Source organism: Thermobia domestica, chromosome 9 (assembly GCF_964235325.1).
Source record: "Thermobia domestica chromosome 9, izTheDome1.hap1.1, whole genome shotgun sequence".
NCBI lineage: Eukaryota > Metazoa > Arthropoda > Insecta > Zygentoma > Lepismatidae > Thermobia > Thermobia domestica.
In genome coordinates, this window is record NC_137462.1 from 106,760,962 (window position 1) to 106,783,278 (window position 22,317).

A 22,317-nucleotide genomic window follows, 5' to 3' on the forward strand; every position below is an offset into this window, starting at 1 on the left:
TGGAAGGCATATTTGATTCTTCTAATTTAAGCGGCGTTGTTATTTAGCGGTTAAACTAGATAGTGTTGCCAACTACTACTAACAGCATATCGTCGATCACAGAAAGCGAAGACCTCAGCTCCCGCCAAAAGTGGGTGTTGTGGTGGCACACATCGATTGAAGGGATCCACTTTCTTCATTCCAACATTATCATCCATCTCATTATCAGAGTCTTCCTTAGCCTCGGAGCATAATCGTGGGACGTTAAACTGAAAAAAGAAAAGAAGAGGCAGGGAAGAGGAAAATAGTTCACTTTCGTAGTAGGCGTTTCAGGACAAACAAATATCGGACAACACTGAATGAAAGAAGTCCTTGTGTTCCTATGTGTTATTTCGTGAATGGCCTTTACATATTATACGCCTCTTGGTGTGGGAGACCCGTGTTCGATTCCCGGCGGGAGCTCATGTGGTTCGGATTCCGCGTTAATCAGTAGGTCTATGTCTCATATAGCCTCGCTGCTGAAAGTGACGCTAAACTAAACTCAACGCAATATTATACGCCTCCATTTTGGTACTTTGTGGCAGAGATGTCTGAGTCATGGGTCCAATAAGATGTCCAAAGTCAATCTGCCTCGAGCTTAATATGTAAGGTTGAGCCTTTATGAGTAGTGATTGGACCGAAAGTGAGGGTAGTTCGGTCTCCTCGAAATTTCGAGACGATATTTAAGTCGATACAGGTCTTTTATAGGTCGATACGGGAGAGAGATTTGCACATCGAGACTTGCTCGAAACGAGACCGACATCGAGACAGACATTGTAATTCGAGGATTACGATTTGGATTTCTGGACTTTTGGGATCTATTTGTTAGCCGGTTACGTATGAGAATCACCAAAGACAACTTGTGATTCGAAAAGAAACCGGGATGACACCAGGCTCAGCCTCAAAAGTCTGGTCTCTCTAAAAGTTTGTTGCGTTGTTAAGTTATAGAGTGGAAAGATTGTCATTTTATGGCCGCTGTTGTGGGTGTATACACGAGAAAAAAAGATTGGGGGAGCAAATGCCAGTTCTGATCATTTAATATATCGGAAGTGTTTTAAAAGGCAGACAATTTTAAATTGATATTTAATGTATTTTATTCTTATTCCACTCTACTCAAAATATATTGACAACATGTTAATGAAACTTAATTGTACGAAGCAAGCACACAAGTGCTCAATTGCCAACGTAAAACCAAGCATTCCGGAATAAGATATGTCAAGATTATAGAAAGAATATGAGCATCAGATTAAACCAGAGAATTGGTTTAAACTACCAAAATGCCAGTACATTACACATCATAAACTGTATATTTTTAAAAATACAGGTACAGATAAAAATTCAAACTGTATATTTTTAAAAATCTAGCCAGTAAAAATGCGAAAAAAGATCCAAAAATCTAATATTTTTTTTTAAAAAAAAAGTTAAATTAGTATTACTTCAGTGTTAACTGACTTTTCTACTTTCATAAAGTATTAATGATGGTTGCTGTGCAATACATTTAATGTATCAATACATTTTTAATTCAATAGTTAGAGTTCAGAACAGATATACAACGAAGAACTTACTTTATGAATTCAGTATTTATAGTTTAGAACAGATACACGATGAAGAACGTTACTTTTATTAAATCATAAAGTGCAAGTACATTCTAGATTTGGGGTAGGCCAAATGCTCACGGTCGATATGAAATACAGCCTTACACTTCATAATCTTGGTACTAAGGTGTGATGTGGTCACTGGTGAGCATCATTCTCTGGCCGCCTGCCTTTTCACCAGATTTTCCAGTTAACCACTTGACATGAGTTATGAGTTATGTGAATCTCAGAACATTTGAACGAGAGTAAAATTGATTCAAATCATCGCTTCAAGAATTGAAATAATTTGTCTGTTGGTAGGTAGCCGCCTTAGCGACTAAACAGTCACGGCTCTAATTTTATCAAGTAATCAGTACGGTGCTATGAGGAGGGCGAGCGGGGCAACGGCCCCGGGCGCCGAAGTAAGGGGGCGCAAAATTCGGGAGGAAAAAGAAAAAAGGTCGGGAAAATTACTTGGGATATGTGTATGGGGGCGCCTTCGTGTACTCTCGCCCTGGGTGCTGACTCCCACGGCACGGCACTGCAAGTAATTACGTTTTAGTTTCGCAAAAGGTGAATATTTTAACGGATTGTGTAGATGAGTTACTTATTGTATACTATATAATAAAACTACTATTGTTAATGTTTCTTTTGACCGAACAAATAAAGGACATAATGTACATATTAAGTCCAGCATTTGAACTACATACGGTATATATTTCGAGAAGTATTAGCGTAAAGCTTACTGATTTCCTTTTCAAAGTATAATTACCAATCTTCACAAAAATTACACCTCGCAAGTTGTACAGGAAGGATCTCGATTAATTATATGAGATCATCGTGGTCCTTTCTCCTTGGGCGTCGGTTTAGTGTATTCGCCTTCGGACCTATAAACCTGGCTTGGTTCCCGCTGCGAGCTCATGTAGTTCGTAGGTATAACATATATCATGATTCCCTCTTAGCCCACGTCTCAAATAGCTTGGGTATTGAAAAAAACATTAAACTTGAAATCAAGTGAACAAAATTTAGAAATATAGTTAATTATGATATCGGCAATCTTAGCGCTAAATTTAAGACATAAAGGTCACTTTGAAAACTAATAAAAAAACCCGAGATGAATCATTTGTTATATTGAGTCAGTTCAGAATTACAGAACATTTCTTCCCACATACTTTAAAATGAATTGAAATACAACGTAAATTTGATAAATGTTTTCCATAAGAAGTTCACGTAGATAGGAATACATTTTCGAATTCCGCATAATTTATCTCGAGACTATCGACGCAGGACCGAGACGTGATTGAGACTTGGTCCTCGAGACTGAGATCGAGATGATACCGACCGAGACTGAGACAATTTTTGACTTGAGACGAGACCGAGACTGAGATGGCTATTTTGTCAAACGAGACAAGACCGATATTGTATTAAGTTTCGTCTTGTCTTAATACAATAACTATTGTGAGCACGAATCATGTAAATGGATAGCGAGCCAGAATCCGAATCCGAGCGAGAGCTTGCCCCGATGAAGCCAGTGAACTCTAGCACGAGTGAATGTGAACATCATTGAGGATAATAAGGATAAGTGCAAATGAGGTCAAAAACACGAGTCCTATTGAGGATAGAGAAGCTCAAGCTTAAATGAGTGCGAGACGGAATTAATGTCAATCTCGTTGAGATTAATGAGTTCCAGTCCAATTGAGGATAGTGAGCGTGAGTTAGCGTGAGCCTCATTGAGAATAGGAGCCTGAATTAGCATGAATCTCATTGAGATTAGTCAGCGTGAGCTCACTGAGGGTAGTGAGCATCAGATAGCTTGAATCTCTGAGATTAGTGACCGTGAGCTCCAATGTATATAGTGAGCCTGATCTTGAAATTGGTGAGCGTCGATCCAATTGAGGATAGTGAGCCTAAGTTAGCGTGAATCTGATGGAGATTAGTGATTGTAAGCTCCGTTAAGGATAGTGAGCCTGAGTTAGCGTGAGTCTCATTGAGATTAGTGATCGTGAGTTTCATTGAGGGTAGTTAGCCTGAGATACTGTAGCGTTGCTTTCATAGAGATTCGTGAGCGTAAGCCTCACTGAGGATAGTGGCCCTGAGTTAGCGTGAGTATTATTGAGATTAGTGAGCGCGAGTCCCATTGAAAATAGTGAGCCCTAGCCCGCGAAAGCCGAAGTGAGACCCGATTCCCATAAGCCATCTCTGCTATAGAAAATTTCTCGTTTTCTGTTAGAAACACTGGGAACTACGTCGGGGAAAGGGTCTTTCCTAGTAAGATAGGGAAATCAGCCCTTGATCCAAATTGGGTCGATATTGACTCAAAAGGTTACCGTTGACAGAAAACTTCCTCAAAAGAAATTTTGACCCCTACCCCTCCTCTTTCCAAATTATCGTATCATACCTGCTGAAAATTGAATATTTTTTTAAAATTTTGGTGGGGGTGGTCAAAAAATTTTGAAACTTTCACAGATTGTAGATACTATCTAGATATAAATGTGTATTTTTTCAAAACCCATCGATGAGTATTTTCTTTATTCTTTTGCGTGTTGAAAATTTCAAAAAAATGTAGATTTTTTGGGGGGGAACACGTCACTGATTTTTTGGTTAAAAAATTGTGATACCCTTAGGAACAACAAAGTGATGGCAACATTATCAAAAAGAAATAAAACTAAAAACAAACGTGTTTTTCGCACAGTTTTCCCACCACTTTAGGGCCATCAAAGTGAGGACTTCTTCAAACAATCCTTTGCCAGAGTTGAGAATTTTCATTTCTCTTGTGTCCCTTCCGCTTCTGTCGTTCTTCGGCTGCTTCGATTGTGTCCATTTCGGAATAGAAACACCAAATATATCTCCGTAACAGTGCTTCCACATCAACCGACTCGTGCACAACGAAGTTACACACACCTCGCGTCGGTTCCTCGTACCTATCAGTGCTTGCTTCACTGGCCGCACAAAGTGGCGCTCTCTACCGGTAGCGGTCTCTACCGCGAGCTGTGTAACTTTGTTGTGCAAGAGTTGGTTGAAGTGGAAGCACTGTTACGGAGATATATTTGGTGTTTCTATTCCGAAATGGACACAATCGAAGCAGCCGAAGAAGGACAGAAGCAAAAGGGACACAAGAGAAATGAAAATTGTGAACTTTGGCAAAGGATTGTTCGAAGGGGCCCTCACCTTGAGAGCCCTAAAATGGTGGAAAAACTGTGCGAAAAAGTCAGAATATTTGATAAGAATTAACTACTACTACTATCAAAATTGTGCTCAGATCATTTTTATTTTTGCTCCTTTCTTTTTTTCATAGTAAAACTTAGACAGAAAGAAAAGAGGGGACTGAAGCTAATTCAATGCAAAAATAGACAAGCTAAACGTGACAAAACAGAGATAGATATCATTATTACATCAGCATATACTACAGTACACATGATATATAACTTATAGCTAATGTTTAAATGTATTTTCTCTTCGTTATACTTAGGTATTTCCGTATAGCATTAATGAAACTGTTTTAGGTGCACGACCATAAATGTACATCGATCAAGCATGCGTATGATAAAGCAGGTGATATCTGTGTTCAGGAGTTTCCTCATAGTTTTGTGGTTAGCATATGCATCTTTGGCGCAGAGGACCCACGGTGTAAACTCATGTGGTTCGGATTCAATGTTAAGCTGAAAGTCTATAGCTCACATAGCTTTGGTGTTGAAGAGGGAAGTTAAACTTAAAACCAACCAATCAATTTGGATTAGGAATTATGAACGACGATACAAGCTGCAATATTTTTTAGCGTTTATTGTAATCCTATGTTCCTCTACGAATATTATAACGTGAGCAAAAGTATTCTTACAAGGGATGTACTCGAACCGTGGCAGCTAGAAATTTACGAAAATTGGTACTCTGATTAATTGTGAATCGCTAATCATCGTGGTGATAGTCACTTGGTGCAGAAATGCCTTGTTTACCCGCTATGTATAATACATATACCAGAAAGTGACCGGGTGGGGCTGTTCCGAGTTATTACCTAAAAACGCCGGAAAACGCAAAAAATGAACACTGTGTGCAGGTAACCTGACACCTTCCTGGAGGGGGACACGTGACCAAGAACTCGGCAGTACTGTCACACAAGCAGTGCTGCCATCCCAACACAAACTTATAGTTTTTCAAATGGAATGTGTAACATTTTATGGCATTAAAACAATTGGCATTAAACGGGAAAAAATTAGTAAAAGGCGGGTTATCAGTGTTTCCAAATAAGGGAAATACGAGGCTCTAAAGTTGAGAAATTATGGGGTCCGTACAATGAAATGAACAAACGCGCAACAACAACAAAACTGACGAAGAAAAAAATGTACAGTAGAAAGTAAATGACAGCATACACAGCATTCAATAACTAACGGGCTTGATATGTCATATCGTGTATGCTGCTAGGGAAAGAAATCTACTTATTTTGCCATACTATCTATAGCTTTTCTGTTGTATGTATTGGCGTGTTATGTTAAAATATACCCTGTATATTACTGTTAACTTGAATGCAGTATGTATTTCGCGCCTGTATATTACTGATAACTTGAATGCAGTGTGTTTTATCTTCATCGTTGTCTCACATGCTAACGTTTCCTATACTCGCGACTGACACATTTCACAGGTCATTAATCTTTGTGAATCGATTCTAACTAACTTTCTTGTCGCAGATTTGTTACCTTTCGTGTCACAGCTTTTCTCTTTTCAGGCTCTACTCCGTCGTGTCTGTGGTTTGGAATGAATGCAGGATTTTACACAGCGTTGCAACCCCAAGACTATTCGTTTTATAGCTCTCGGAAACGGTTTGAGATATCTATTCCACACAGAAACGCCACTGGAACTGCTGGGCTACAGGAAGACTTGCTGTTCACATTTCCGCATTATGTTACATGTTATTTCTTCCTTCTACGGCTACTCTAACATGTGTCGTTTCTGAGTGTATTCTGTATCAAACCTGTTAGTCACTTACTGTTATGCAAGCATGGTGTGGTTTACTCACTACTGTACATTTGTTCCTTCCTCAGTCTTGTTGTTGTTGTACATTTGTTGGTTTCTCTGTACGGACCCCATAATTTCTCAACTTTAGAGACTCGTATTTCCCTTATTTGACAAACTGATAACCCACCGTTTGCTTATTTTCTTTCACATTTGATGCCAATTGTTTTAATGCCATAAAATGTTATACGTTCTATTTGAAAAAAATAGATGTTTGTGTTGGGATGGCAATACTGCTTGTGTGATAGTACTACCGTGTTCTTGGTCACGTGTCCCCTCCCGTTGGTATCAGGTTACCTGTACACACAGTTTTAATTTTCTGTTTTTTTTTTTCGGTTTTTGAGACATAACTCGGTACAGCCTCACCAGGTCACTGCTTGATATATGTATTATACATACGTAGCTAATAAGCAAGGCATTTCCGCACCGAATGATTATCACTACGATGATTAGCGATCCACAATTAGTCAGGGAACCAATTTTCATAAATATCTAGCTGTCACGGTTCGCATACGTCCGTTGTTAGCAGGAGTGCATATTAAAATATTTTACCAGAGTGAATCACGTTAATTTCTTTTCTTTCTGCTTTCAAACTGTTACGGTTTTGTCGTCTACACTAATTTTTTAAAAGCTATTATCTTAGAATCGAGCCAAGGATCACTCGCACTGGAGATGATACTAATCTTAGACCACTTTTTTTTTTTTACCTCTATCTTAACTAGTTTTATGGAGCATAAAATAGTTATTGGAATGGAAAAGTGGAAAATTTTAGGTTCATGGCGCCTCTATGGAAAACCATGAATATTTAGCAACATCTATAATATTTCAACAATATCTAAAATATTTAGCAACACTAGCTTTTTTCTTCTTAATATTACTTAGATTGCTATGTATCAATATTTATGTAAACGAACTACTTACTTCTTAATAATATTGATCTAATAATATAACTGAATAATCATCCATCTATACTGATATGCTTACATCTAAGTATAAATCACTATGTCTAATTCATTCATTTCATTTGTCTTTTCAGGTAAGTTCTGTTCCTTTCCAGTTTCCAATCGATTACTATGACGATATGTAAGTAATTGTTCTTATAATTATTACTGGAAATTCGACTCTTTTTTACTTCAATTATTATATATACTCGTTTTATTATGCATTATTGTTAGCTTAAAGTACTATCTTTTCTATTTTTTTTATTCACTGAATTGAAGACTATTCTGTGTTTATAAGTAGTACTCTGTGTTTGTATTGGCGTTTAAAACATGCATGCGCTATACAAACGAACCAAGGCGATTTTCTTTAAGCACTTCAACACTTCAACCCTAGAATTCGTTAGGTTTAATGGCTCCATTCCTTAACAGTTTGCGTCCACGCAATTCAAAAATTTCCTCTCTAATTTCCGATAATAACAAAGTTCTTGTTTACTCGCCTTAGGCGTTCATTCATCCGAATACTCTTCCGAGATACCTGAACCAAATTTGACATGGTTATTCGAGAGCGCGTGCTAAATGTTGTAAGGGGTCTCATGCCCTAATCGGACATACAGTTAAGGAATAATCATCGAAAAACTGAATCTCCGAAATACCTGTACCGTTCTTCAGTAAATTTGACATGGCGATTCGAGAGAGCGCGCCGAGTGTCGTACGGGGTCACGTGTCCCGATCGGACATACCATTGAGGAATAATTACCAAAAACGGGATGTCCATAGACTTAACTTTGGGATGCATTTGGCGCGCAAATTCGCATTGCAAACAATGGAAAATACAATTTTCAGCATTAGAAATAGGGCGAAGCCCTATTTGTTTTGTTCTGAGAACACAATTTTTCAAAACTTTTATGCTTTTCGCTGAAAAGCCAAATTCAACTGTTTGCATGTCGTGTTCGTTCACGAAAACAGTTGATGCACTGAAAAATTCTATGAATAACCAATAAATGTCGATCCCTTCGCTACAAATTTGCAATTAATGCATACCTAGTAGATGTAGCAATTATAATTCATTTTTGCACACTTTGCGTTGCGTTACACTCAAAAACTTTTTGCGAAGACTGGCATGAAATAGGACCCCAGATGTTCGTTATAGATTTATAGTAACTATACAAAATATCAAAAACTCCCATAGGAATAGGTGTTCGGTGACATTCATTATATCCTTACTGAAGAAGAAAATATCCACTTGCGTCCTACCTAGCTTCAAATCAAGGAAATATTTTCCCTAAATAAAATTTGTTATTCGACCAATGATTTAATATTTAATAATTGACAATATATATAATCTGTATTTGTTTAGTCATAGATTATATTTTTGTTTCTAGATGTAAAAGTCAACATTTCCTCTTGCTTCAAAGCACTTTGGTTGTCCTTGTTTAACATCTGTGGTGCTAGTCGCATAACGCAAACCAAAACGCAAATTTTTCATCCACTATCATGACTGGTTAAGATTATAATAGTCTTGTCCTTATTCAAGTTTTGCTTTATAATTATATTTAACATTATGTAATTCCGTAACATGGAATTTCTTCAGCCTATTGAGCATGTTCGAGCTGCTTATGTCATTATATATACAGATGGTGATAAGAAAAATGGAAACACCTGCACGAAATTGCATCTTACCAGATTGATATGATGTCGGGCCACCTTTCGCCTTCAGAAAGCCTTGATGCGACGTGGGATGGAGGCATAGAGGTCGTGAATGTTAGCAAGTGGAATTTTACACCATTTCTCGTGCAGCGCATCGGTCAGTTCTGTGAGAGAGGATGGAGGTGGAAATCGTCGCCGGAGTCGTGTTTCCAAGACGGACCACAGAAGTTCAATTATGTTGAGATTATAACGAGATACTTTGTATCGATCCATAATTGTATGATTCATAATTGTTTATCTTTCGGGCAGAAAGTGCTTTTACACAAGCACTATACATATTATAACGTTAATTAAAATAATAGAAAAAGAATTTTTTTATAAGAAATATATATTATTGTCTTGTTGGTTGCTATGTCGTTGTTTATATATACTTAACTTAACATGTTTGACTGCAAGACAGTTTGTGTGAATATACGTTAAAAGGTAATCAAAGAATAAATTATTTAATATTTATCATGAACTTGTAATTTCGTTAAAAAGGTGATCATCTTAGTGAATATAACATCAGAAGATATTTTAAGGTATAAATGAGTATTGCCAATAGAGTTATACTTATATTAACTGGACCAGGGTTAACGGCTACCTTTGGTGAGTCGTTGTAGAATTTTTGGTTTACCTCACCCGGGATTCTTGTAAATTCATATCCCGAAGTTTAAAGTAAGGGTGAATTTACCTTGATAAGAAGGTTCATGAATACTAACTCAACCATTCTTAGAAGTGGCAGAGTAATCATAAGAAAAGTCATGATTGGTGAGACAGTAGAGAATGAAACTGTTGACGGTGTTAACAATGAGCAGAATATAGCTCCCATTACACCTGGAATGTCGACACTAGAGGACAGAATTCTAATAGCATTACAGCGACAGGAACAAAATTTAGCTCAAATGTCTGAAGAATTAAAACAAACGGTACAGCAAAAATCTGAAGAATCTAGTAGACAGTATGAAGAATTGAGTAGACGATTAGAACAAATAGATCAATCTGTAACCCAAGCTGTGAGAGACATCACGCTACAATTTGATGAGAAGTTAAAAAGATTATCTGAAGATTGCAAGGATAACTATAATCATGTAATCCAAGAAGTCAATATTGTAAAAAAAAGATTTTGAAGTAATAGAATCTTCTTTTCGTCAGCAAAAGATTCAGGTGACAGATAATTCTAACCAAATACGTGCAAATACACAATTGATATCTACCATACAGGAGGAAATTAGGGCGTTACAGATTAAAGATAATGCATATAACAACGACGTTGTTACTGATCGTTTGGAGTTCCCTCATTCACAAGAGATGCCCTTGCATCCACCCGAAGCAGATCGACATGGACCTTGTGTTACTTCTTCAAGTAACCCATCCGATGAGGATATTATTTTGGAAAGAATTCAACAAAGGAATATAGATGGGCGGAAAAGAGATGGTGGAACCACGCATAACACGCGGAAAAGAGATGGTGGAATCACGCATAACACAGTAGGTAGAAATTTCCATTTAACACGAAATGGTGAAAGAAATATAAAGTTAAGTGTAAAACTGAGCGAAATACGAGCTATGAGTAAGTTTAGTGGTAGCAACTGCAATGAAAATGCTACTTCTTTCCTGGAAAAATTTCAGGATGAATGCAGTATAATGTGTATAGATAAATCTCAATATATGAAACTAATCCCTCATTTATTACTCCCACCGTGTTCTTTATGGTTTAAAGCAGTACGGGTACACGTCAAAACATATGAGGAATTCAAAGCAGCGTTGATCGCAAATTATGAAAACGACTTTTTACTTGCTAACAGAGACGCTATGATTAGAAACCAACCTTTTCATCCTCGCCTACACAAATCTATTGTTGATTTTGTTGTGAACACTTACAATGAATTAAAAGTTGTAAATCCACTACAATCTGAATCCAGAGTGATTGCATCTGTCCGAAATCTACTACCTTTTAAATTGCAACAAATTCTGCTTTCTACACAGTGCATAAGTTTCAATCATCTGCTAATGCTTGTTCAATATTACGAAAGTCAATACCAGGCACAGAATAATCAAACTGGAGTAGGTAAAATTAGAAATAATTCAGATAACCTTAGGTCAGTACCTGTCCGGAATGTAAATATCCGTAATGTAAACAATACGGAACATAACCTGAATAGAGTAAATTTAAATAATCAGAATAGGCAAAGATATGATGTAAATCCACCTAACCTAACTAATTGTGATAATAATTATGTCACACCATTTAACCGAAGTAGGTTCCAAAACAGACGAAATGTATGGCGTAATTCTGGAAATACTGTAAACCGTATTGATAGACGTAACTTTAATTTAAGAGATGGCACTTCGTATCATAATCAAAACAATCACGCAATTCCTGTGCAAAATAATAATGCGGAACATAATCAGGATTGTGCAATACAATGTACTTTATTGGAACCATACACGAGTACGAATTTAAACTGACTGCAGCTGATGTGGTAGGGGTTAAACCCATATCAGCTATTGATTCTTATGAATATTTATCTTCAAATTTATGTGTTAATGTCAATAATGAAAACAATCTTTCATATGATGTATTTGTAAATAATGATTCAGAAATAGCAGTCAATAGATGTCAGTATCAATTTGTGCCTGTAGTAAATCGTTGTTGGTTTACAGATGATAACGTCAATGATGGTTTTAGTGTTGAAGAAAACTTTGTATTTTTAAAATCATATAGTACTGCTAGAATACCTGTCAAAATAAATGGATTAAGCACAGAGGCTTTATTGGATACAGGTGCAAATGCATCTTTGCTATCATATTCGTCGTGGAAAGCAATTGCTAACGATTATTCAAATTCTAAATTACAAAAAGCAGAGAATCTTATTGTAGTAGATTTTACCGGTAAACACAAAAAGAGGGTAGCTGGGATTACTCGTATTACAATAGCCATTCAAAATTTTGAGATATCTATTCCTATTTTGGTGATAAAAGAATTGAATGAAAAACTAATCATTGGTTTAGATTTATTATCTCAATTACGTGTAATCCTCGATTTCAGAAATTAAACTTTAACTATACCCGGCATTCCTCAAGAAATCGTTCAGAAACTTCTTCCTAAATCTGATGATATTGCTTGTCAATATAATATTGTTCCTGATGTATTGAATAATGTTTCTGTAAGTTCAGAAAGTGATAAATTAAATGATCAACTAACACAAGTCACGCAAAATTTGATGGATTCAAAAGATGATGTATTGTTTTCTGAGTGTGTTAAATCACTTGAAATGAGCCTCGATTTTATGGATGATACAGTAAAAACTCATTTGAAGGATATATTATATAAACACAAGAATGTTTTTTTCACAACGTCCCGGATGTTGTAAGGATTTTACCTATTCTTTTAAGGTTAAGACAGACAAACCTATTGTGACTAAGCCATATATAATTCCTTACCGATACAGGGAAAATGTACGTCAACAAATCGCAGACATGTTAAGAGATGGAATCATTAGGCCTTCACGAAGCATTCACCTTATTCCGTTACATGTAGTCCCTAAGAAAAATGGTTCTCTACGTGTAGTTTTGGATCTGAGGCGTACAAATTGCCATATTGACTTAGAACAAGTGAGGTATCCACCAGTGGAAGAAATATTAGCCTCTTTACAGGGCAATGCAGTGTTCGGAAATTTAGATTTAATACTAGCTTATAATCAGGTCGAATTACATGAAGATTCGAAACCTTATACAGCGTTCAGTTTTGAAGGTCATTTGTACGAGTATAACCGTGTAGTCTTTGGACTTATCAATGGTAGTGCGGCGTTAGCTTCTTGCTTAAATAAAGTCTTAGGTCAAGACTTACGCAGCAACGTGATTACCTACGCTGACGACGTTTTGATAATGGGTAAAAATCCTCATGAATACTTAAAATACTTGGATATAGTTTTAGAGAGATTGGAAAGTTCGGGTCTCACTATCAACATACAGAAATCCAAATTTTTACAAAATTCTATAGAATTCCTTGGCTACCAAATTGATGCATCCGGTTTACAGTTTAGTCAATCTAAAGTACAAGCAATAGAGGATTTGCCTGCACCGACGAATGTAAAACAGACACGGCAAGTATTAGGACTCTTTAATTGGTTTCGCAAGGCCATCCCACGATTTGCTGAGATAGCTCAACCTTTATTTATGATTATAAAAAAGGGAGTACCATGGCAATGGGGTCCGATTCAAGAATCTAGTTTTACTAAGTTGAAGGTTTGGAGGTCTACCCAGTATACAAGAGATAAATGGATGCAGCTGGTAAAAAGGTTAGTTGCACCTAATATTCTTGCTCAAATAAATAAGAATGAAGGAAACTAAGACTTCTGTTTGTGTGAAAATAAATTTAATTCCTTCTTTCCGCTCGCCCGAGCATAGGATACATTTTATTTTTGATTTTTACTTAATTTAATTTTCTTTAATTCTCATTAACAAATATTAATTTCCAAATGATTTTAAAAACAAAGGTTATTTATATTATGTTGATTTGTGTTGGAACTTTATTGTCAAAGATTATATTCAGTATAAGGCTCATTCTATTAAGCTAATTATCCGACGACTGTACCCATGCGTCATCTTATATGATACTCGGATAAGATTCTTTTGTATCCTGACACCTTATTGATATGATACATACTTTAAAATGTCATCTAACGTAATTATTATATAATTCGCTCTAGAAAGATTAACCATTTTTAACATGACCGTTTTTAATAATGCATGAAACTATTGATCATTGTAATTTATGTTTTAGAATGTAATTATCTCTTATGCTTTAGATTTCGCATCCTTCGTTAATTGTATTAGTAAGCGACGACTTTTTAATGATAAAAGATAATTAATAGTGAAATTAAAGTTTTATTATAAATGTATTTATATGAAGTAACTGAACGAAGTTATATATATGAAGGGCGATCAAAATGTAAAGAACACAACTATTATCATATTATTATAAACGGACCAGTGGTTCTTAAATATAAAAGTCAAGCTCCCATGTAACTTTTATATTTAGTCCCTTTATCGAGCGACATTTTATATAACGAGATACTTTGTATCGATCCATAATTGTATGATTCATAATTGTTTATCTTTCGGGCAGAAAGTGCTTTTACACAAGCACTATACATATTATAACGTTAATTAAAATAATAGAAGAAGAATTTTTTTTATAAGAAATATATATTATTGTCTTGTTGGTTGCTATGTCGTTGTTTATATATACTTAACTTAACATGTTTGACTGCAAGACAGTTTGTGTGAATATACGTTAAAAGGTAATCAAAGAATAAATTATTTAATATTTATCATGAACTTGTAATTTCGTTAAAAAGGTGATCATCTTAGTGAATATAACATCAGAAGATATTTTAAGGTATAAATGAGTATTGCCACTAGAGTTATACTTATATTAACTGGACCAGGGTTAACGGCTACCTTTGGTGAGTCGTTGTAAGATCTGGGGATTGGGCGGGCCAGGGGAGGTGTTGAACTTCATCCCGATGTTCCTCAAACCACGCTGCAACAACGCAGCTGTGTGAATGGGTGCATTATCATCCTGGAAGATGGCGTCATTGTCTGGGAACAACATCCGGACCATAGGATGCAAGTGCTCTCCTAAAATTGCGACGTAATCGTTGGCAGTGATTCGTACGCTAAGTGTGACCACAGGACCCAATGAAAAACATGATATGGCGGCCCACAGCATCACCGAGCCGCCGCCATGTTTCACAGTTGGGCGGAGCCACTGCAGATCATAAGCTTCTTTGGGCGTTCTCCACACATAAACACGCCCCGTGGTTGGGAATAGAGTGAAGGATGACTCATCCGACCATATCACACGTTTCCAGTCCTCAATGGTCCAAGTTGCATGGTTGCGGCACCATTTGCGGCGTGCGAAAGCGTAATGGTCCCTGATGAGCGGTTTGGCCCTTGTAACACGACCCCGTAAGTTTATGTTATGTAATTCGCGGCGGACTGTGATTGTCGAAACACGGTGGGGGAGGTGCTGATTGAGTTCCTCCGTCACTTACTCCGCAGTGGCACGACGGTTATGCGTGACAATGCGCTTTAATACCCAGCGTGACCTGTCACTCATGATTTTCTTCCGCCCACTGTTCCGCTTCCCCGATGTGGTTTTCCCGTGTGTTGTGTAGGCCGTCATCATCTTCGACACTGTCCCACGCGACACACCTAACACAGTAGCCACTGCCGTCAGACTCACTCCACATAACCGCGCACCAACAATTTGCCCTCTTTGAAAATCTGAGAGGTCTCCCATTTTACACTACCTCCGTCTGCTGCAGCCACTGGACACTGCTGTTCCACTGCGCCTGACGTAGTATGGAGACCGACCTAACACACCACCACCAGCGGTGCGGCGCTACGGGCGCCACGACACCACTGCCAACCCATACATCTGACGTGTTGCCAACGCCAAAGGACAGAATGCAGCTAACATGTGCCGGAAATTGTGTTATTTAGGACCGACAGTAAATGAATGAAAGGAAGATCAGGCAATGAGCAGAGAGTTTCGGGAAGGGCGTTCAAACGATCATGTCGAAGATTATAGCATGACAGAATCTCACAAAGAGCAAAGAAGACAGCTGCATGTGGCTTCCGCTGGCTGACAGTGAGAGGAAGATGGAGATAACTTTTTCGCCCACATAGTGACCAGAGGTGAAACCTGATATGATATACCACTGTGGACTCGAATCAGTAGTTAATACAGTGATGACACTCTGATTCTGCTAAAGTAATAAATTCAAACAAATACTACCAGTTTACAAAATCATGGCAACCGTGTTTTGGGGCCAAAAGGGCGTGGAATTCTTGGAACCAGGATGAACAAGTACAGCAGTTGTGAATTACCAAACACTGAATAATCTACGATTTACCATCCAAAATCGGCGAAGAGAATATTACGCACTGCAATTCTGACCCACGACAACGCCTGTCCAGCTGGTCGTACTGCTGAAATGATCCAAATATTTCGATGAAAACTATTTAATCAACCCCATTGACTCCAGTGATTTCTTTCGTTTCCTTCACCTGGAAAAGTTGCTCGCATCGAAGTGTTTCAACGACAGTGAAATATTTAAGGCATCAGTTCTGGATTCACTGCACTGTCAGGCGGCAGAGTTTTACACAGAAGGTATAAAAAGCTTGTGCTACGCTACCAGAAATGTCTGGAGGTTCTTGATGACTGCGTCGAAAAATAGTTAATGCATGTGCTTGTATATCAATCATAATAATTTATTTATTTATTTATTTATTTATTTAGAAAACAACACAACAGGCTTAATGCCTAATTATAGTGTCGTATAATACATACATATACATATACACTTTTACCCGTACAATTAATTCACTTCGAGTGTCAGGTACTCGGTAATAATCCTGTTTCTAAATACATATTCTGACATACTGAATATATCTAATACATCAGTTTTATGACTTAATTCATTGTACGAGTCACACATTCTCCAGAGCGGAGATTTACTGAGAATATTTGTTCGTGGTCTTGTTCTGCCTGTTGGAACGCTCAGATATATTTTCGTGAGTAGTTCTGGACAGTCAATTTTATTATTTAATACTTTATATAAAAATAGTAAATCAAACATCTTTCGTCGATTCGTCAACGTAAGGAAATTCAAACTCCTTACTAAGTCCACGTAGGGAATCTGCTTGGGATAGAAAGCTGTTTTCTTGTACGTAAGCATTTTTACAAATTTAAATTGTATGTTTTCTATTGCCTGTAAGTATTTATTTACATTCGGTGTCCACATAACGCACGCATATTCTAATCGGGACCTTACGTACAAATTATAAAGTTTAATGAATGTTGAATCGTTTCTAAACTCTTTACCCATTCTATAGATAAAACCGAGGTTTCTGAATGCAGCGTTAGATATTGCATGGATGTGATGAGAGAAGGTCAATTTTGAATCAAAAATTACTCCTAAATCTTTAACTGAATTTGGTTTACACAGAGATATGCCATTAATTATATACAGATGATTGATGGGATTTTCTTTTCTTGAGAACGATAAAGACTTGCATTTAGAGATATTCAATGAAAGTTTGTTTTTGTCACACCATTGCCCAACACCCTGTAAATCATGCTTGAGTTGTGTGCAGTCATCTATTGTGCTTATTTTAGAATATAATTTGAGATCATCGGCAAACAACAGAAAGTGAGAGTTTTTAACATAGGTTGAAATATCATTAATTACAAGAAGAAATAATAGCGGACCTAAATGGGATCCTTAAGGAACACCTGATAATGTGGTAAATTTCGTGGTAATATATCCCTTGTAAGAGAGCTTGCTCTCGATTGCACAAGTAGGAAGCGAAGTACTCTATTGCTCGTTTAGAAAAATTGAAAGACACCAATTTCTGTAGTAGCACGTCATGGTCAACTCTGTCGAAAGCCTTACTGAAATCCGTATAAATGACGTCCACTTGACCGCCTTTGTCTAACTCTCTTGCTATGTAATCCGTTATTATTGCTAGATTGGTTGTTGTGGATTTATTCCTTAAAAATCCGTGTTGATGTTCAGATATGACAGGCTTTACATGGTTGAAAATTCTGTTGTATAATATGGTTTCAAGAACTTTTGCAAAGGGAGATAATTTCTTCGCTTGTCATTTTCTTGTTTACTTTTAAATATCTGCTTGTTTTGACGTGCGAATCGTACCATTTTCATGCTTGGTAATGCATAAAATCTAATGAGTAGGATAAACCATAATCCATAAATGAATGTAATGAACTAACTATCTATTTATATTATCTTAATGTAAGGCTTACTTTGTTTTTGGTATGTTACTACTTCAGAAGTACCTACGAATTATTTCTTTTGAAAGAATATTCAAAGACTGATAAGTCCAATGGTACGAGTAGTCATGACTTACTAAAAATTGTCACATGTTGTGGCATCCGTTAAAATACCAGTGAAATCTGCAATTTGGATGACAGGATTGAATTCAGATCTGTTATACAATTTGAGCATTTAACTAACGCGTTTTGGTCATAACTTGGTCCAAAAATTACTACTATGGTATAGTTTTTATTTTCTCCATTAAATCCAAATATTATCAATGGTTGGAATACTTTATTGGTGATAAGAAATATTTGGAATAGCAACCTCTCTCTAGGATTTCTTCCTTTTCACTTACAATACATGTGAAAGGTGAACCATTTAGTATATCTTGTAAAAAAAAAGATATTATTGTTTTAAAGTATTCTCTGCACCAGTGATCGCCAAACTGTTGATCGCGAGCTACTAGTAGCTCGCGAGGGCATTTTCAGTAGACCGAGGGCAGATCGCGTCAACGCTCCGGTTGGCTAACCTTGATTCCTCCACTGAGCTGACGCTAACGACAGGGGGCGCTGACGACAACTGCTTGTTTCTCCTGCGCAACTGCCATTGTCAGCCTTATCTCACAGTTGATTATATACGCGTGGAGTTGTGCATGTTATGTTTTTCGTATGTACTGTATATTAGACATTTGCTTATTTGGATAGTTTGATTTTATATTTACTAGAAATGTAAGTATTTTTTTTAAAAAAAAGTTGGTAGTTCACAGTAGGATTTAAAACGGTCCTAGATACCTAGTCTTAGAAGTAGATCTACCTTGTCTTCCGTCACTACGTATTATTTGGTAATGTTCACTCATTTTGTTCTATTAAAATTTATCCTGCATGAGTCAGACTGGTCAACGCATGAACGCATGAGTCAGACTGGTCAACGGCATAGGTTATCTACCATTGTGGTAATGTCTGTTTCGTACCTATTGAGTGGATGCATAAGTTTGTGCGGTTCTTATATGTTATATTTTATTTTTATCCTGCTGTTAATTCAAATACAAATACAAATAGACATAGCATCAACGTATTATATGAATGTAACAGTACATTGCATACATTTTACTGTCACTTATATTAACTCACAATCACACAGTGATGTATTCACCTCCACTATCCATGACCTTCTGCCAACATTCAGGCAGCAATTCAATGTCTCCCCTGTAGAACTGTCTTAGTTTTGACTGGAAGAAATCTGTTAGCCATTGGTCAAGAGGACCTTTTCTGTGCTTTCTTTCAGTCATTGCTTCATTCCCGCACACTGCATAAATTGTTGCCACAGCTTCTGCTGCACTGGATCCTCGGTTAAACTCGAAAAGTAAAATGTGACGGAAATGATCACTTTTCTCAACTTGAAATTCAGTATTAGTTTGTCTGAATGAAATATATAAAATAACACGTTCACAATCAATAAAACCTGTGTTTCACAACACACAAACTCCAAACTACGGTAAAACAACGGAATAACTATAAACAATAGTTTCACACCGCATTATTGCCACCACCCCCCCCAAAAAAACGCATGAACTTATGTGTCGATCTAATATAATGAATTTTGCATATAATTTAGTAAGCATAGTAAAATTAATAAAAATATATTTGTCTCAGACAATTAACCTAACATAAATCAAACTAGCATGATTCGATCATTAATAATTTCCAAAAATTTGGTACGTAAGTAATCAAACTAATATGATATTACAACATAAAGACAGATTACAGGGCAAATTACACACAATATGAGAACGTGAATACCCTTGGAACTCGATATAATCATACTTTATAATTATACTTTATGGAATGGTGGACACATTCGTTCAGATTACTTGAGTAGAAATATCCTGGTTAACATAGGATTCTAAAATATAGCCAAGACTCCCAACCTTAAGCTGTGAAATAGCAGAGCCAGGGATATTTTGCATCAAGCAACCATACAATAGAGATTATTGTATTGGACTAAACTCAATGCTGAAAGAAACATGAAATACCATATACGGTATATGAAGCAAACAAAACACAATGATGTGCCAATATTTTCGTAAAATACAATTTTAAAAAATAACCAAAATGTATATTTGAGCTGTAACTTGTGAGAACTGATTAACTAATATATAGAACATATTAATTATCGCTAAAATTAATTGCAGTAGATATACACGTACATCTTTTGTTTCGACCAATTAATAAAAGAAAGCAAGCACATTATGAACAAATGAACGCTTCAGTAGCTGTTGTGCAATAATAATATATCGTGCTTACAGCTGTTTTTACTAATTTGATTTTATATTATTTCTGAATAACATTTTAACTAATTACTTGTTGTTCTTCATCCATAATTAATTCCGGTAACAAAAGTACATTTATCTTTTCAAATAAATAATATAACATCTAATTAAATGTAATAACACAAAACCCCATTCCGTAATACAAAAGCCTTGTTAATTTGATCTTGTGTAGAAAGACACCGACAGAAAATTTGTTATTTTAAATTAATTAGTTTTCTATGAAATTATGTAATCAAGTTAATTTTTATTACTAAAAACTTAACTGTGTATGTAATTCAACAAGTGTGATAAAGTACATTATGTAAAGTAGGTACGGTGTAATTAACGGCTATTTTTATTAAATATTTTACCGTGAAACGCATTATTTTTTAATGTTGTTTTTAAATACGTAGGTTTTAACAAACATTGCTAGATCTTCCATAATGAACGAGTTAATAAGTAATATGTGCGTTACTGTTAGAAGAAGTTATGTCACTACTAAGAGAAACAGAACAACACTAGATATAATCAGATACTTAACAGTGTATTTTTCAATAAATAAATAAATAAATAAATAAATAATCTGTTCTAACAGAATAAAAGCTTGTAATTATTATTGGCAATTAACGGTATATACTAAGTACAATGTTTTCTTGATTTTGTCGAAAAGCACGCATAAGAATTTACGACTCAAGCATGACCTTTATTCAGTATGACGTGGTCTATTGATTGGTAAATACAGGGTGGCGCACGGAAACGGGGAATTTTGGATCTAGAATTAGCAACACTGTGTGAACGGTATTTGTTTGGGATCGATAAGACAACATTGAGTAGATTTTGCGATTTAGTAATAACGAGAAGTTGGGCGGAACGTGTGTTTGCGGTGAAAGCATTTGGTAAGAACGGTGACATTCTATGGCCTCCGAGATTCCCTGATCTCAGTCTGTGCAATTTCTCTAAGAGGCCAATCCATAGAGACATCTCGAAAGCAAAGAGTGCAGTACACGACTTGAAACATCGTTGAACTGAAACTGAGGCTTAAAGAAGGACTCATTGGCGTTCTTCAAGACGTAATACACTGAACATTTGAACGAATTTCCAAAATACACTATCATAAAGTATATGCCGAGATGGGGCACATCTTTCCGATGTCGTCTTCAAGAAATAAAGTGACATGTAAGTGCCATCACTGTTTAGTGTGATCTGGCTAGTGTCATAATGAATAGCTTGACGAGAGTATGCACTTCAGTGTCAAATACATCTCAATAAATGGCGTTGTTATAGTTCATTATCGATCTTTAGGTTTGCAAAAACAAACTCATTATTCACGATTTTCTCGAAAACAACGCATAAGCATTTACATCTTCATCATCATCAAACTTCAGTTTATTCCTCTTACAGGGACAGAGGTGCGTCTAGCTTTCGCTATTTCGCCCAGAGAATATAAAATTACATTATTGAATCATAAAATCGATAAATTCTCGCTGCATTGAGTTGGATCTGTATGACTTTCTTGTTGTGACAGGTGTTGGCAAAAAAAGGAAGATTATGTCTTAGCTGATAGGTCAAAGTCTGTTTATTCCTCGAAGTAGACGATGTTACTTCTGAAAGTTGGCAGTCGATGCACTGGTGATGTAGTCATGTACACGGTCTAGAATGTCATCGCCAAGGATGCATGTACGAAAGCTTTCATAATGACAATGAAAATGTATGAGGAAACAGGAATACCATGAAAAATCCCATGAATTTATTATCCATCATAAAATCGAAGAACTCATTCGCATTACAGCCTATGAAGAGTATATCTGGACAGACACTTTTATCACTAGCGATATCCAGCATAGTCATTCTTCGTTGAGAAAGATGTGTGGCGAAATTACAAAGATTCTCTTCAATATTTCGCAAATACTCAGAGCTAACGTCATAAAAGT

General features: G+C 36.4%; 1 protein-coding gene across 1 annotated transcript in view; it reads left to right on the plus strand.

The window, feature by feature from the left end:
• Dop2R (dopamine D2-like receptor) overlaps positions 1-22,317 on the plus strand; it is a 381,342-nt gene that overhangs the window by 102,005 nt on the left and 257,020 nt on the right. The window lies entirely within an intron of this gene.